Source organism: Balaenoptera physalus (genome assembly GCF_965194825.1).
Source record: "Balaenoptera physalus genome assembly, chromosome: 4".
Taxonomy (NCBI): domain Eukaryota; kingdom Metazoa; phylum Chordata; class Mammalia; order Artiodactyla; family Balaenopteridae; genus Balaenoptera; species Balaenoptera physalus.
In genome coordinates, this window is record NC_138891.1 from 21,548,864 (window position 1) to 21,567,172 (window position 18,309).

Below are 18,309 nucleotides of genomic sequence, written 5' to 3' on the forward strand. Positions count from 1 at the left end.
GGGATACATTTTGGAGGCAAAATCAACAGGGTTTGCTGAAGGACTGGTTGTGTGAGGCAGTGGGGGAGCAGAGAGGCAAAGTGACGAGTTAAGGATGACCACCAGATTTTTCACTTAAGTAGGTGGAAGAGCGGGGTAGAGGGGTGCTCCTATGAAATGCAGGCTGCTGGGGAAGGAACAGGCTGAAGAATGGAAATCAAGAGCTCCTCCACTTTGAACATGTCAAGTTTAAGACGGACAAATGAAGTGAAGATATGTAGGCAGACAGAAGAAATGTGAAGTTCAGAACTGGAGATAAAAATCTGAGAGTAAACAGCACGGTGATAGTATTTAAAGCCCAGGACTTGATGAGATCACGAAGAGAGAATACAGGTAGAAAAAAGCAGAGGGACGGTCTTGGACGCCCTGAGGCATTAGGATGTTTTGAATTCATGAAGAGAAGGAAAAGTCAACAAAAGAGATAGAGAAACAGAGTGAAGAGAAGAAAAACCATAAAAGTGGAGTATCCTGGAAGGTTCCTTTATATAATATGATACTCTAATCCACCACCACCCTCCCATCCTGCTGGCCACATACTCTCAAATTCTATAAACAAACAAAAAAAAAAAACTGAGGCCCAGGAAGACTGGGTGATATCCCCAAAGTCCCACTATCTGGGACCCAGGACCAGGCCTAAGAGCCAAGATGTGACTTCTGACCCCTAGCCTTTTCACAGTGGATAGCAGTGCTTCTACTATTGGGTTCACCAGTGAGACAACAGGGAAGGTTATAATTTAGGAAGAACACAATTAGACTACAAGGAAGAAGATAATTTAGATTACAAGGTTAATTTTTAACTTTTTTCTATGTATTTTGTTTACATACACAAAGCAAGTTGGATCAAAAGCCTTTATGGATGAGTCCCTAAGAAAAGCAAGAAGTACAGACAAGAGGTGAAAAAAGGCAATAAATCAAAACCCAACTCGATTTTCTCCACTTCTAAAAAACACTCTGGGTATTCCCCGGTGGCGCAGTGGTTAAGAATCCACCTGCCAATGCAGGCGACATGGGTTCAAGCCCTGGTCCAGGAAGATCCCACATACCGCGGAGCAACTAAGCCCGTGGGCCACAACCACTGAGCCTCCGCTCTAGAGCCCGCGAGCCACAACTACCGAGCCCGCCCGCCACAACTGCTGAAGCCCATGCGCCTAGAGCCTGAGCTTCGCAACAAGAGAAGCCACCACAACGAGAGGCCCGCGCACCGCAACGAAGAGTAACCCCCGCTCGCGGCAACTGGAGAAAGCCCGCACACAGCAACGAAGACCCAACGCAGCCAAAAATAAATAAATTAAATTAAAAAAAAAAAAACCCACTCTGAAGGTAAAAGACCCTCATTAGGATGTGAATCAGGGGTTGTACAAAAAAGTTTTTTGATTTCAGTCATTTTTGCTTTAGTGAATACAATCCCAGTTTTAAAGCTTAAGATTTTTACTTTGTTCCACACTTGCCTTCTGGAACTCGGTTAAGATCTTTATCCTGACCACCCTTTCCTATGCTACTTTATCATGACTTAAGCAGTTCTGCTTTTACCATAAAAATCTTACAGTGTAACCTAAAAATCCCCAAATGATTAATGAACTGCTGAGAATTCTGACTCGTTGGAGATGATTTTATTAGGAATCATATTTCCAAACACCCATTCAGTGCTTCAAAATAAGTACTCATCTAATTTAACTAAGATGACTTCACCAGACAGTAACACTGCCCACGATGATGTTTTCAAAAGCACTTGTCACTCCCTTCGTATGTAGCAATGCAAAAAAAGGAGTCTGTTTTCATATTTTTCTCTGTTTATACTCTGTAATAAGTGACAGTTTAAGTGTCACTTAAGATTATTTAAACAGCAAAGCACTTCAAGTTTACTGTATCCCACCACCTTGCATCTGAAGCGAATCCTAAACTCGCTGTTTTATTTAAACAGCAATTCCCACTCGGTACCTGAGACAGGTATTCCAAGGCAGCCTTAGCAAAAAAAAGAGACTCCAGCATTTTAGGATGAGGCTATAGGATTCGTATTTTGGCCACTGTTAAGATAACAGGCTCCTGTATTAAGCAACTCCAGTGGAGGTTACTGCAACATCAAAGCGCTTCGGAAATAAATGTGCCCCCCAAAAGTACACCCGCAGCCAGGAATCAGCAATAGCTAACAAGGGAAGATGCTGCAACAGAGTTACTCCTAACAGCCTACCACTGACCGAGCAGTCGCTCTTCGGTCATGTACATCATCCTGTCCTAGCTTCACAACAACCCTGTGAAGTACGTATAATTATTCCCACTAACAAATCCGGATACTCTGGCCCAAGGCCCCAGGGCTGCTCAGTGGCGGCGCCGGGATTTGAAAACACGACCCTATCCCAACAGTCCAGGATCCCCGCCCCTAAAATACACCCTGCGCAAAAAGGCATCTGAGGATCAGGAGCTCGCGGGTGTCCGCACAGACACAGGGGGCGAGGACGCCGCCTCTCCCCAGACACCCCTCAGGAACGCGACCCAAAGGGCCGCGTCCCTGCCGCCCGGAGGCCGGGGAGAGCCGCTCACCTTGCAGAGCCCCGGGAGGGCCTCAGGCGAGCGAGGCACCCCCGCGGGCCGGCGTCCTCGGCGCCGGCAGGAAGCGCAGAGGGCCACTCAGTCGCCGGCGCCGCAGGCTGTGGCGGGCAAGAGCGCGCCGCCGGCCCGCGCGGGGGCACCTCAGAGGCCCGCCGCGACCGCGCCGCCCCTCAGCCGCGCCGCATCCGGGTCCCGCTCCACTGCACTCACCTGCCCGGCGCTCCGCCGCCGCCGCCGCTGCCGCCGGCTCTCGGCTCCAGGTGCGCGGTTAGCAGCTCAGGCCACCGCGACCGTCCAGCTGCGGCGCTCCCATGCCCGTCTCTCTCAGTCGCCACCCGCCTGCCCCGCGCGGCGTTACACCAGCCCGTCGCCCACGGCCATGGCCAGCTCCGCCGCCGCCGCACCGACCGACGGAGCACGCGCGCGCCACCGCCGTGCCCGCGCGCGCGCCCGCCTCACGGGCCCACCTCCCAGCAGCCCTCGCCCCGCCCCGTGAGCCGCTCCGGCCAATCCCAGGTCTGCGGGCTGGGCGGGGCAGAGCTGGTCCCCGCTGGGAGGGAAACCGCCGCCTAGTCTTTTCCGTTGGTGCCTGCTGGGAGGCTGAACCGCTGTCTAGTTTTCTCCGGCTGCCCGCCCAGCAGCGGCGCTGCTGTGCGGCAGTTCTGCTCCTCTTTGAGGCTCCCGGAGGACTCGGAATCGGGAATCCCCGGCAAGCCGCTTTCAGGAGAGACCCACCACCTGCCCCGGCCTTCGTAGCCACCTCCGAGAGATTTCTCTGTTCCTAGTTTCCTTGCCGGCCTTCTCTTCCCAGTCACTCTCCCCAGTTCTGCGACTCTGAACTGATATCTCGGTTCCTGGGCCCTACACTTTGCTTTTCCCTCTCCCCCTGTGTCACTCCTCTTCTGGGGGTGAGGCCGCTAGGTCGGCTGCCCCACAGCTGGCCCTTCAATCCCTGCACTGGTCATAAAGCAAAAGTCCAGCATTCCAAGCCCAAGATTCTTTTTCTGTGTGTTCATTTTTGCGATAACTAACATTTATCTGCAGAGGCTTACAGTTTACCCAGCCCTGTTCGCATACCTTATCTCCTGTTATCTTTTGACCTCAACCGGGAAATCTCATGGTCCTCTTTCTTAATGGCACACTTCAATTTCACTTACTGAAAACCAAAAAGTTAACTTATTGTAAAGCTACTATATTGTAAGGTTATTGTAACTTATTGCTACTGTAATAGCTCAGGCAAATAGTTTAGTCTGGGATGGAATCTCAAGTAAACCTAATATAAAGCAAAGGTGGCAAACAAGCCTGTGATAAAAGAATAGTTTATTTGATCAACGATCCTGATTTAATTGACTTCATAATAAATCTAGAGCCATACCATATTCAAAAATATGTTCCAGAAGAGTTAAAGACTTAAAAATATGCAAAACAAAGACTTAGAGGAAATTTTTTAAAGAATAGTAATATAACTTTAAGCAAGACAGGAAGCTCAGAATCATCAAAGAAAAAAAATTTTCTACCTAAATATTTTGAAAGTTTTGCATAACATCACACTAAGACAAGTTAAAACAAAAAACAATAGACGGAATAGAACTGCACAAAACATATGGCAAACACATTATATCTCTAACGTAAAAGAGTCTCTATAAATGGATTTTTAAAAAGCCAAATAGTTCAATGTTTTAAAAATACAGGCAACGTCTACGAGCAGGCGATTAATGGAAGAGAAAATCCAAATGGTTCATTAAAAAGACGCTTATTTCACTAATAGTCATGGGAAAGCAAATTAAAACAGTAATCCATTTTTCACTCATTAGACTGGCAAACATTAGCAAGAGCAATCAATGATACATAGGAAACAAGCTCTGATGGGAGTGTAAATTGCCACAAACTTTCTAGGAGTAATCTGGAAATACCTATTTAAATTTAAAATACATATACCTATCCATTGACCCAAAAATGCATTAACTCTGCCCTATAGAAAAACTAAAGAAAATACTAATTATAAGGATGGACCCAAGGATGCTGTGGTGGGTTGAATGTTGGCCCTCCAAAAGAAGTCCACCTGGAACCTGTGAGCATAGCCTTATTTGGGAAAAGGATCTTTACAGATGTAATTAAGTTAAGGATCTTGAAATGAGATCATCCTAGATTTGGGGTGGGCCCTAAATCCAACGACAGGCATCCTTTCAAGAGAAAGGCAGAGAAAGATTTGAGATGGAGACACAGAGATAAAGGGGATGTGAAGAATGAGGCAGAGTTGGGAATGATGCATGTACAAGCTAAAGAATGCCGAGGATTGCTGGCAGCTACCAGAAGCTTCGAGGGGGCCACAGAACAGGTTTGCAGAGCCTGCCAACACATTGATTTCAGACTTGGAACTCCAAATCCGGGAAAGAATCAATTTCTGTTATTTTAAGCCACTCAGTTTGTGGTAATTGTTAAAGTTGCCACAGGAAACTAACACAGATGCTTATTGTGTTACGTGAAGTACAAAACAAACACAAACTAGGAACAATGTGATTGTCCATAGGTAATGGAATATATGAACCAATTGTACTCCCTCCATACTCTGCAATATTATACACTGATCAATGATGAAAATTAGTTAAACCTATCTGTATTGACCCAGAGGTATGTCCTTGATATATTGCTAAAGTGGAAAAAGCAAATTGAAGAGAGATAAAGAGTGGTATGATCCTGTTAGTATATTGCTGACCATTTATAGATATATCCATGGGGTCATAGAGAAAGGGATTGAAGAATTTACACTAGGCTGATCACTTTGGATAGCTCAGAGGGCTGAAATGTCTTTATAGATATTTGATATCTTACTGTTAAAACCATTGTTTGGGGGATATCAGGATATATGTATACATATAGCTGATTCACTTTGTTGTACAGCAGAAAGTAACACAACATTGTAAAGCAATTATACTCCAATAAAGATGTGAAAAAAAAATTGGGGCTTCCCTGGTGGCGCAGTGGTTGAGAATCTGCCTGCCAATGCAGGGGACATGGGTTCGAGCCCTGGTCTGGGAGGATCCCATATGCCGTGGAGCAACTAGGCCCGTGAGCCACAATTGCTGAGCCTGCGCATCTGGAGCCTGTGCTCCGCAACAAGAGAGGCCGCGATAGTGAGAGGCCTGCGCACCGCGATGAAGAATGGCCCCCACTTGCCGCAACTAAAGCCCTCGCACAGAAACGAAGACCCAACACAGCCATAAATAAATAAAAAATTAAAACAAAAACAAAAAACAAAAAAACCAAAACTTTAAAAAAAAAAAATTGTATTATCTTATGCCTTTAATAAATACAGCTTTAAAGAAAAAAAAAAAACTTGTGACTAGTTTTTAAATCATGATTAAAGTGGTGAACATAAAGAAAAGTTTCTATCTGTTCAATTTTAGAAGACTCAAATGTTCTCTACTTCCCCACTACTGAGTTCTGAGTTATATATTCAATACATAATCTTCTGGTGTTTTTTAGGGGGTGTTTTCCCCCTATTTTCCTTCTTCTTACTTATGAGTACTTCCTTACTTCTGAGTATTTCCTAGGCTCACAAACATTTTTTATTTTTCCTTTTTAGACTTTGAGTGCTTCCTCTTCATTTTATAAGTAATAAATATGCATGGTTTGAAATCCAAAATGTACAACTGAACGTTCAGTAAAAGCCTCTCTCTCAGCTATTACTCGCTCTTCACAGACAACCAACGTTGTCAGTTTCTTGAGCATCTTTCCAGAAGTATTGTATACATATATAAGCAAGTACAGGTATATTTCTCCATTTTTTAACACATATGGAAGTGTTTGATTCATGCTTAGTTTTTTTTTCACATAATATCTATCAGGTTGTTTGATATCAGTGCTTATAGAGTTTATGTATTCTTTTACATTGTTACTGCCATGCAGAATAGAAAACACTGCCCACATCATAAATTTTCACAAACGGAACACACCTGTGTAATTACTTCTCAGATCAATAGAAGACATGACAAATATCTCAGAACCCACTTCTGATCCCTTTCAGTCACTGCCCTGCCCCCAGGGATAGCCACAATCCAGCTTCTATCACTAGAGATTCCTTCTTCCTGTTTTTGAACTTTAATTAAATAGATTCATACAGTGTGTGCTCTTTTTGAGTTTGGCTTCTTTTGCCCTACATTTTCTCTACACTGTTTTGATATTCATACACTACTGCATATAACTGGATTTTGCTCATTCTCATTGTGATACAGTATTTCATTGTATCTGCATTCTATTTTCTGGCTATATAATGTTCCATTGCAAGGATATATCAATACTATATCTCGTCCCTTACTGATGAATATTTTTAGACTATTTCCAATTTTTTGATATACAAACAATGCTGCAATGAACAACCTTGAATTTATATCATTTTGTGCATACGCAAGTGTAACCACAGAATAAATCCTTAGAAGTAGAATTATTTGGTCAATAGGTATAGGTATTTGTAATTTTGAAGGATATTGCCAAATTGCCCTCTCTCTGGAATGTATCCTTTACACTCCCACCAGCAGAATATTTGAGAGCTTATTTTCTTAGAATTTTAGAGCTTGGAGCTTGGAGACTTAGAAATTACATTGTATAGCCTACTCATCTTACACAGGGAGAAATCTAAGCCCTTAAAGATGAAAAGAGTTGCACAAAGTCCTAGAACAAATTACTTACCATCCCCAAACTCTGAAGAAGGAGGCCTGGATGCTGGTCTCCATATCAGAGAGAGCCAACAAAGCCTCAAACATCCTGTCCTGCCACAGCTATTGGCATGCTGCCTCTCTCTCCCCTCCTCTTCCCCAACTGCCTTCAAAGACCACTTCAAAAAGGCCCAGACACACACACACACACACACACACACACGCACGCACACATGTGCACACACACACATCAAGGCCATGAACCTTGGGAGAAAGGAGACAGAAAGTGAAAGGCAGTGGAGGACAGAGGGGACTCAGGGGGAACCAGACACATTCTCCTGGAAAGCAAAGTAAGATATATATAAGGCTTTGAAGGGAAATTCAATAAAACAATTACACACACAGGTGAGCACACACATACATACAAACGGGTCATAAGTGAATTATATGACTGTATACAACTGTAAAAATAATGAGGCAGGGGTTTCCCTGGTGGCGCAGTGGTTAAGAATCCGCCTGCCAACGCAGGGGACACTGGTTCGAGCCCTGGTTCGGGAAGATCCCACATGCCGCGGAGCAACTAAGCCCCTGCACCACAACTACTGAGCCTGCGCTCTAGAGCCTGTGAGCCACAACTGCTGAAGCCTGCGCACCACAACAAGAGAAGCCACCGCAATGAGAAGCTCGCACACCGCAACAAAGAGTAGCCCCCGCTCGCTGCAACTAGAGAAAGCCCGCGCACAGCAACAAAGACCCAACGCAGCCAAAAATAAATAAAATAAATAAATTTATTTTAAAAATAATAATAATAACGAGGTGTTTCTATATGAACTGATCTGGAACAATCTCCAAAATATTATTTAATGAAATAGGCAAGATGCAGAACAGTAAAGTCAGCTACGATTTGTATATGCATAGATTATTATCAGAAAGACAGAAGAAACTATCAGTGATTGCCTGGGAAAAGGAGAACTAGAGGTTGGGAAACAAGAGTGGAAGGGGGAATTAATTTTTATGGTTATTGTCTTTTATGCTATTTGAAATTTTATCATGCTCACATATTGCCTATTATATAAATATAGATAGATAAATATATGTATAGAGAAAGCATATAAAAGAGTTGTAATTTAGCCAGAAGTTTGACCATCATTGAGTAAGGAGAGGCAAAAAACAAGAAAGGAAGGGGTGGAGCCCTAGTAAGGGAGCCAGTGAGGCAGTGGGTGCATTAGAAGGACAGGAAGGCCACTCAAGGACGAGCCTTGCAAATTGAGAATCCTGATCACACTGTATGTTAAGCGCAAATTGTCTTCAGCCTCATTGACTTGCAAGTCTAGAATGGTGTCATTCACTAAAGAAATATAAGTTGAATGTTGAAAAATAATAAATCAGGCACTTTTAAAACCAATTAGCTCTGGTATGCAGGGTTAGCTGGATCAAAGATTGTAGCCCTGGTTCCCAAGGCGTTTGGGTGTGACTCTGCCTTGTGGAATGTGAGCTCTTTATCAACAAAGGCTCTGCCCTGTTTGTTGTTGTGGACAAGCCACCTGAAACTGCAGTTTAACCTGTTTCTATAAAAAAGGATGCAATGTAATTAAATTAACATATTAAATAACCTGCTACCTTGAAGAGCTGGAATCCAGAAATTTCTGGCCCATTAAGAAGGCATCAGAGGCAGAAATGTCTCAAACTGGCCAGTGGCCTATTTGCAGTTTCACCCTGATTCACCCAATACTGAAATTTTATTGGAGAGCCTATACTCAGCTCCTCTGGTAGCTCACAGAGCCTTATATTTGCAAAATAAAGCCCCAACTTCAAAGGGAATTCCTTTAGCTAAAAACTGAGCTTCGGGCTTCCCTGGTGGTGCAGTTGTTGAGAGTCTGCCTGCCAATGCAGGGGACACGGGTTCGAGCCCTGGTCTGGGAGGATCCCACATGCCGCGGAGCAACTGGGCCCGTGAGCCACAACTGCTGAGCCTGCGCGTCTGGAGCCTGTGCTCCCAACAAGAGAAGCCATGATAGTGAGAGGCCCGCGCACCGCGATGAAGAGTGGCCCCCGCTCACCACAACTAGAGAAAGCCCTCGCACAGAAACGAAGACCCAGCACAGCCAAAAATAAATAAATAAATAAGTAAATTTAAAAAAAAAAAAAAAATGAGCTTCATCAGAGCCTTTTTTCCTTTAAGCAAACACCAAACCAAAGAGTTGACTTTATTTCTGCTTCTTAATCAAGTCTATATTTCAAAATGTAAGTAGAAGAGACAGTTTGATTTTTTGTAGCAACTTTTTAAAAAATATTTAATTATTTATTTACTTATTTTGGCTGCTCTGGGTCTTAGCTGCAGCACGTGGGATCTTTGTTGCAGCATGGGGGATCTAGTTCCCCGACCAGGAATGGAACCCGGGCCCCTACATTGGGAGCGCAGAGTCTTACCCACTGGACCACCACGGAAGTCCCTGTAGCAAATTTTGATACTTCAATCAAGCCGAGCTCACATGTCTAGAGCAGTCTTGAAATGCCTATGCAAATGAATGGGGAAAATAGCAGGTACAGGATGGCTCTGGAAAACAGAAACCTGGATTGCTCAATTTGAAAGACTGGGGACAAGAGCAAAATGTGAAATGACTCCTCTAGTCCTCAATCCCCCAGATTGGTTAAGGGTTGGGTAAATGTTCCTCTTACAAGGATCAAGATTTACACATTCTGGGGACTTCCCTGGTGGCACAGTGGTTAAGAATCCGCCTGCCAAAGCAGGGGACATGGGTTCGAGCCCTGTCCGGAAAGATCCCACATGCCACAGAGCAACTAAGCCAGTGAGCCACAACTACTGAGCCTGCATGCCACAACTACTGAAGCCCTAACTCCTAAAGCCCGTGCTCCGCAACAAGAGAAGCCACTGCAATGAGAAGCCCACTCACCACAACAAAGAGTAGCCTGCCGCTCACCACAACTAGAGTAAGCCCGTGTGCACAGCAACGAAGACCCAACGCAGCCAAAAATAAATAAATAAATTTATTTTTTAAAAAAAAGATTTACATATTCAGAGGGTTCAGGGATGTTCCATCCGGACAGAACTTCCACAATGAAATCAGCAAGTTTTTGTCAAGTGTCTCCTTAACAGATACCGAGAGAAATTCACAGAAGACAGTGTTTTTAAATTCCAATAATATACAGACTGGAGGGTTAAAAAAAAAAAAAATTGTCCCAGACTCTTGAGAATATTCACTTCTTCATTCAGCAGCAACAGTCGCAGGCACTGGATAAATGGGGGTGATATGGGGGTGCGCAAAACAACATGATTCCTACAGCATCTGCTGCAAAGGAAGAAACAGTCATTAATGAAGTCATCTCATGATTAACTGCAAATTACAGCTAAGTGCCATAAGGTGGGGGGCACCTGACACTTTGAAAGTAAGTAATAACGGAGGAATTCACTGAGAGGAGAAAGCGAGTTTCTCTAAGGAAGGGAAAACTTGCCTCAGTCTGAAGGAAGATGAGACCAGGCAAAGAGTGGGGGCCCAGAGTATCGCAATCAGAAAAAACAGCCAAGGCGAGGGTCCTGTGCATGGCCACTTGAAAAACCAAAAAGACCAGCTGGAGTGCAGGAAGCATGGTATTCTTGCCAAATTGGTCCACCGAACCTGCGCCAGGGTCCTAACCCAGGCCGAGACCCCTTGTCTCAGACAGGGAGGTTCTTTTTCCAACCAGATTCCCACAACCAATAACGAAACCTATACTGAGACTAGAAGAGCACAAACTTTATTCAACAGCCAGAAAATGGAGAAGCAGGAACCTAGTTCACAAATCAACTTCTCATTCCAATTCTGGTGGAGACACCAAATATATCGGAGGGTCAAAGTAAAAGGGAGGGATTTGGAAAGAGTAGGAGGAATATTCATGAGTTATCCTAGAACAGGGGTGTGGTTTGGACCTGGAACTGATGCAGATCTCCTTTTCAGTCCTTGTATGGGCTTTTCTGGTTGTTGTCATGGTAATTGTCAACTGTCATGGTCTGGTGGCTGTGTCATTGAGCATGCTAATGCATCACATTGAGCATATAATGAGGCTCAAGATCTACTGGAAGTCGAATCTTACACCATCTTAGGCCTAACCAGTTCTTGTTTTTTTCTCTTTGCAGCTCCCTCCTGAAACCTAGATAAGACTAATTGGTTTGCATTTGAGGGAGGGGCAGGAGTATGATTCTGGGGCAACAGCCTTGGTAACAGTATGAGACCCTCAGGAGAGATTACTACCACTTGCTAATACTTCCAGTTCTCTTCGCCTGCAGAGCGCTTGGGAGGACTGTACTTCCCTGCTCCCTTGAAGTTAGATGGAATCCTTACAGTTGAGCAGAGCCATAAGGCTTGCTTTGGCCAATGAAATGTGAGCAGAAGTGGCATCTACTACCTCTTAATGGAAGCATTTAAGAGACAGAGTGTGAGGGAATTCCCTGGCAGTCCAGTGGTTAGGACTCTACACTCTCACTGCTGAAGGCCCGAGTTCAATCCCTGGTGAGGGAACTAAAATCCCATAAGCTGCAGCATGGTCGGGGAAAAAAAAAAAGGAGAGAGAGCAATGGAGTGTGTTTTTCTCCAGATCCTCTTTCCCACATGCTGATGTAAAGGCACCACAAGAAAGGATCAGTGCTGTGGATCTTGGAGACAACACATGAAGGATGGCTACCCTGGAGAGCTGACGGGAGCCAACTGAGCGCGAACTAGAAATAAACCTTCACCATATTCAACCACCGAGATTCAGGAGTTGTTTGTAATTGCAGCAAACCTATATCTTACTGATGTAGACCCAAATTTGAGAAACTCTACAGAGGAAACACATAACCCAAAGGAAAACCGTTAAAATAATTCAGAATTTACATACTTTCTTTCATCTACAACTATATCTACATCTCATCTGCTTTCACAGACCTTTATTCAGTTACGAATTTCCATATCTAGCTTTTCAGAACTGCACCTGATTTGCAGCATCTGATTTTCTATATGATGTTATAAACATTGAAGACTGTTTTTTTCATTTTATAAAGCTGAATAGAAAACATTTATCACGTGCCTCTCTACTGTCTATTAACACCAAGCTAAGTATCTGAATTTGTTCATTTCACGTTCCTAATAGACCGAATGAAGGTCTATTATGATATGCATTTTCCAGATGAGAAAACTGAGGCTCAGTTGTACTTGTATCTCCTACCAGATTGTATATTCCTTGGAGACAGTGGATAGTATAGTGTTTATTTCTGTACTTCCCACAGCTGACACAGGGCCTTGCTCTGAATGAGTCTTTAGCAAATGTGTATTAGATCCCTTCACCCGAATCTACATAGCAAGTCCTGAAATAGGGATTCAAGCCCAATCTGTTCAGGACAATAGCCCCAATTCCTTCCACACCACACTCACACCACCCCAGTCTCCCTGAGTTCTATTCCTCCAGGATCTTAATTAATTCAGTGATTTCTAGGAATATGCAGTTTATGGCCCAACCATATGTGGCAGCAAGAAAAAGTTTTTTTAAATTTTGTATTCAACTTTGAAAACCATTAAGTCATCTGTTATTTGAAAAAGAAAGAATAGAGAAAACACACTTAACTGTACATATGATTAAAATGGCCTTGAGGATGTAACACAAGCCAACCAAAGCACAGAAACCCAGAGTTCACCCTACAAGAGCATCCTGAAATTGTGTCTCTACTTCCACTCTGGGTTTCTGAATGAGAATGAGCTTCCCATGTGTTATTTTCCAGTGATGACATGACAACATCTGGAGCTCTGGGTTGATCTGAACAGGAAAGATACTATCTTATCACACTTCAGTCCAAGCAGCTTCATGCAAGTCTCCCAAAACTTTTTGACCCACCCTCTAGTAAAAGAAGCATTTTACTGCAACCCAGTAAGTAATACATAAGGAGGTGTGTGTATGTGTGTGTGTATTTATATTATACGCTGAAATAAAACTGTGATGGAATAACACCCTTATCATGTGTGATGCACTCTGGTGTTTTCTAGGCCATTTCTATTTTCTATGCTATACTCTTTCATGTTTTAAAAATTGTAGTTGCAATCCACCAAGTTAATTTCACCATCCATTTAGTCTTGCAATTTGAAAAACACTGGTCTAAGTTAGAATGGGCATCATCAGAAAATCTACAAACGACAAATGCTGGAGAGGGTGTGGAGAAAGGGGACCCTCTTGCACTGCTGGTGGGAATGTAAACTGATACAGCCACTATGGAGAACAGTATGGAGGTTCCTTAAAAAACTAAAAATAGAATTACCATATGACCCAGCAATCCCACTACTGGGCACATACCCAGAGAAAAACCATAATTCAAAAAGACACATGCACCCCAATGTTCATTGCGGCACTATTTACAATAGCCAGGTCATGGAAGCAACCTAAATGCCCATCGACAGACGAATGCATAAAGAAGTTGTGGTACATATATACAATGGAATATTACTCAGCCATAAAAAGGAATGAAATTGGGTCATTTGTAGAGACGTGGATGGATTAGAGACTGTCATACAGAGTGAAGTAAGTCAGAAAAAGAAAAACAAATATCGTATATTAACACATATATGTGGAACCTAGAAAAATAGTACAGATGAACCGGTTTGCAGGGCAGAAATAGAGACACAGATGTAGAGAACAAACGTATGGACACCAAGGGGGGAAAGTGGCGGGGGGGTGGGGTGGGATGAACCGGGAGATTGGGATTGACATATATGCACTAATATGTATAAAATAGATAACTAATAAGAACCTGCCATATAAAAAAATAAATTAAATTAAATTAAAAAAAAAAAAGAAAAACACTGGTCTAATGCAAATATAGAAGTTGCTACTCCTTGAGTCAGGGATACATATATCTTATTTACCTGAATCTTTAGCACTTATCACACACCCCTTTTTATATATTTATTTATTTCTGAATAAATGAAGGAGTGAATACCTACCATGTGCAACTGAACCAGGAGCTAGGAATGCAATCATGAGCAAAACTAAGAGCCAAAGCTGAGGGAATCCTTGCCCTGGTGGAGCTTACTGAGGGAGACAGACTTTCAACCAAAATGAAATTAAATTAAAAATAATCTTTTAGGGACTTCTCTGGTGGTCCAGTGGTAAAGAATCTGCCTTCCAATGCAGGCGACGCGGGTTCGAGGCTTGGCCAGGGAACTAAGATCCTACATGCCGTGGGGCAACTAAGCCCACGCACCACACTTACAGAGCCCATGTGCCCTGGAGCCTGCGCGCCACAACTAGAGAAGAGAAAACCCGCACTCCATAACTAGAGAGAAGCCCGCGTGCCGCAGAGAAGAGCCTGTGTGCTGCAACAAAAAAAGATCCCGCGTGCCTCAACGAAGATCCCGCGTGCTGCAACTAAGACCCAACGCAGCCAAAAATAAATAAAATAAATAAATAATAAATTAAAAAAAAAAAAAAAAGCCAACATCGGGTATAGTGCCTTCCATGATGTGGGTGTTCAATACTCAGAGTCAGAGTCTTACAGATAAAAAGGACCTTTAATAATAATTTTTTAAAAAATTGCTATGAGAATGTCAGTCAGATATAGGTAACAATGTATGGGGTCAGGGGCGGCATCTTTTGGAGTGACATTTAAGCTGAGACCTGAAGTCCACGTAGAAGTTAGGTACATAGGATGTGAGTGGGAAGAGCATTCCAGGCAGAGGAAAGAGCACTCACGTCAATGAACAGAGGCAAGAAAGAGTTGGGCACATGTAAAATCCCTCCCCATACCCACTCTGCAAAAAGGGGCCTGGACCTGTGTTGCTTGTGTCCCAGCTTTTCCTTTGGAAGCCCTGACCAATTATTCTACGTGGGCCTGGTAGGACTGCTTTGTGGGAGCTTTGCGCTTATCCCACACGCATGAGTTGGGGCCCAGCCAATCAGAGCTCTGCACCTTCCTGACAACAGTGATGAATGTGATTAGTTCAGGGAGGAGCAGGTGACTTTATTTTATTTTTTTATTTTTAATTTTTTAATATATGTATTTATTTATGGCTACGTTGGGTCTTCGTTGCTACACGCAGGCTTTCTCTAGTTGCAGTGAACGAACAGGAGCTACTCTTCGTTGCGGTACGTGGACTTATTACAGTGGCTGCTCCTGTTGCAGAGCATGGGGTCTAGGCACATGGGCTTCAGTAGTTGCAGCGCATGGTCTCAGTAGTTGTGGCTTGCAGGCTCTAGAGCACAGGCTCAGTAGTTGTGGCGCACGTGCTTAGTTGCTCTGCGGCATGTGGGATCTTCCCGGACCAGGGCTCGAACCCGTGTCCCCTGCATTGGCAGGCGGATTCTTAACCACTGCGCCACCAGGGAAGTCTGAGCAGGTGACTCTAACTGGACCAATCGAGGTCACCTTTATAATTGGCATGTGGAAAGGGTCTCTTTTTCTCTGTAAGATCAAGTAAAGCCAGAGCTCTATGTCATTGTGTGAAGAGAGTGGGTTAAAAAAAATGAAACCGACATACAGAAGAAGAGAGTGCTAAAAGCAGGAACAATAGAGGGAGAAAGAACATCAAGTGAAACTCTTGGGTCCAGACTGGCCTCAAGCCAGCAGACCAGCAACACTTCAAAATTGTTTGAGCTATTAACTCCATTCTTTCCTATTGCTGGTTTTAGTTGGTTCTCTGCTATTTGCAACTGACTGCAAGTGTGAAAGGAAGGGTAGAAAGCCAATTAATTTCTTTTTTAAAAGAAGAACAGAAATGTTTGTGGAGTCACAGACACAATACTTCCACGAATGGGAAATCTGCCTGGAATATGCCAGGTTTCAAGAGTTCCAGATTTATGAGGTTGGTCATTTTCTCCTCTCCCTCCCTCCCTCCCTCCCTCTCTTCCTTCCTACCTTCCTTCCTTCCTTCCTTCCTTCCTTCCTTCTCTCTCTCTCTCTCTCTCAAACTCCACCTCTCTCTCTATCATTACTGTATCAGCTCAGTGAAGAAAGTTTACAGGAGTTTTTAGAGAAAGCTGGGAAGCTATGATATATTCCCAGCTACAAAAATATCTAGCTAGAGTGGCTTAGACGAAGGTGTGGTGCCAGTAATAGAGATCAAGAGAAGCAAATTTAAGAACAGTTTTGGTAGAGCTGCTAGTACTTGGTCATGGATTAGATATAAGGGACTGAACTGTCAAGACAAATGAATAAAATGGATAAATTAACACATGCTGAGTTAAACAGTCACAGAGCAGCTGGAATGTCTTAGACCCTGTGGTAGAAGCTAGGAGAGCAGAGATGAAAACAGTCCCTGCCTTCAAGGAGTTTACAGCAGAGGGGCCCTTAACATTCAGAAAAGAAACGAAAAACGAACAACAACAACAGCAAAACCAGGGGGCTTCCCTGGTGGCGCAGTGGTTAAGAATCCACCTGCCAATGCAGGGGACACGGGTTCGAGCCCTGGTCAGGGAAGATCCCACATGCCCACGTGCCGCGGAGCAACTAAGCCCGTGCGCCACAGCTACTGAGCCCGAGCTCTAGAGCCCGCGCTCCGCAACAAGAGAAGCCACTGCAGTGAGAAGCCCGTGCACCGCAATGAAGAGAAGCCCCCGTTCGCCACAGCTAGAGAAAGGCTGTGCGCAGCAACGAAGACCCAGCACAGCCAAAAATAAATAAATAAATATATTTTAAAAAACCAAAACCAAACCAAAGAGGAAAGGGACTTTCTCCCTCAGGAGTCAAGAGCTGAAACCGGGAAGGGAAGAGGGGCAACCAGTCTTCCAATGAGTGCTCTGGGGCTCCAGTAGCCAAAGGTGTGATAGGGAAGCAGCTGGAATAAGTGGAGTAGCTTAGCATCCAACCCAGACAGGCAGGATGGTTGACACGCAAACTTGTAGCAAGTGGGTTTTCCCTGGGACTCTAAGAAGGGAGAATTCAGGGAAGAGGTGAGAGGAAGCAGGGCCAGGTCCAGCCTAGCCCAGCCCAGCCCAGCCTTCCATCAAGTGAATAAAGACCAGCTCATACCAGGATTCCCCAGGTTTCTTGCAAATCTGTAACTTCCTTAAAGTTAGTTATTTTTGTTATTCCTTATTTCCCTGCAGCTTAACTAGTAAAATGAATAGGGTTTAAGCAACGAAAGGAGGAAGTGCAATGGGGGGTTGGCTACTTATTTAAAAGCTGGCCTGGGGAGCTGAGAACAGCCCCAGATGGGGTAGCGGAGGGTGGGCTGGCTGTGAATGGACAGCACCCAGGGAGCCTGTTGGGGAGAGAGGAAAACGGGTCCATCCCAGTGGAGGTGTGAACGCTGGCTGGGGCGTGGGTGGGGCGTGAGAGCTCAGAGCCCGACTGCTCAGCTAGCCCCTCAGGGCATACTTGGGCTTTTTCAGACCACTTTGCTTTGTAGTCAGAGGTGCAGGACTGACTGCTGGGGGATGGGGGAAGGGGGAAGGGTGGGAAGCAGTTCTACCCCCTCCCTCCAGGCTCCCACCGTTCGCTCGGCTGCCTCTTCCATCACTGTTACCCTCATTGTGCGCTCTCTGTAGGTCTCCCCACCAGACCGTGAGCGTCCCAGGAGCAGGCACTGTGTCCGATTCACCTCTTTCTGCCTCACAATGTGGCCCAGCGTGGGGCCTGACACTTGGAAGTTTCTCAAAGAGTTACTTGTTGAATGAATGAACAAATGAATGCTTTCTCCAAACCACACTGAGCTTCTAGATGGGGTTACAAAGAAGGAAATTACCCACTTACCCTGTGCCGCCAGGATTCAAGGAGGTAGTGAGCCCCTAATGTTTGGTTTCTGTGTTTACATGTATTTTCCTGGGGATATGATCCTCTATCGTTCATCTCAAAGGGGTGTGTGTCCCCCCCCCAGAAGGATAAGAATAATCACTTGAGAATGTAGTCCAAGACGGAGATTGTATATAAATTTTCTCCGCATCGATTTCCCTGAACCAAATTACTTTTTCTTCCCAACACTACTGTTTTCTTCCTGCATATAGTCTCTTGGCATTTATTTTGTAATGTCACAATCTCCTGTTCATCTGAGGAAATCGTAATAAGACGCTGACAGGGTTCAGGACACGCAACCCCAAAATATGGCACCTT

At 44.3% G+C, this 18,309-nt stretch overlaps 1 protein-coding gene across 6 annotated transcripts in view; it reads right to left on the bottom strand.

Annotated features, from left to right (window-relative positions):
- The window catches only part of PIK3CB (phosphatidylinositol-4,5-bisphosphate 3-kinase catalytic subunit beta), a 194,059-nt gene extending 191,026 nt beyond the window's left edge, over positions 1 to 3,033 (bottom strand). For 3 of the 6 annotated variants that reach the window (XM_082461186.1, XM_082461188.1, XM_082461184.1), the window contains exon 1: positions 2,797 to 3,032. The gene's annotated coding sequence lies outside the window, so the exon portion shown is untranslated. Of the gene's footprint in view, positions 1 to 2,577; positions 2,721 to 2,796 lie in introns of those variants that run through there. The other 3 variants (XM_082461189.1, XM_082461187.1, XM_082461185.1) reach the window with 2 other exon arrangements.
- Positions 3,034 to 18,309: the final 15,276 nt, after the last annotated feature.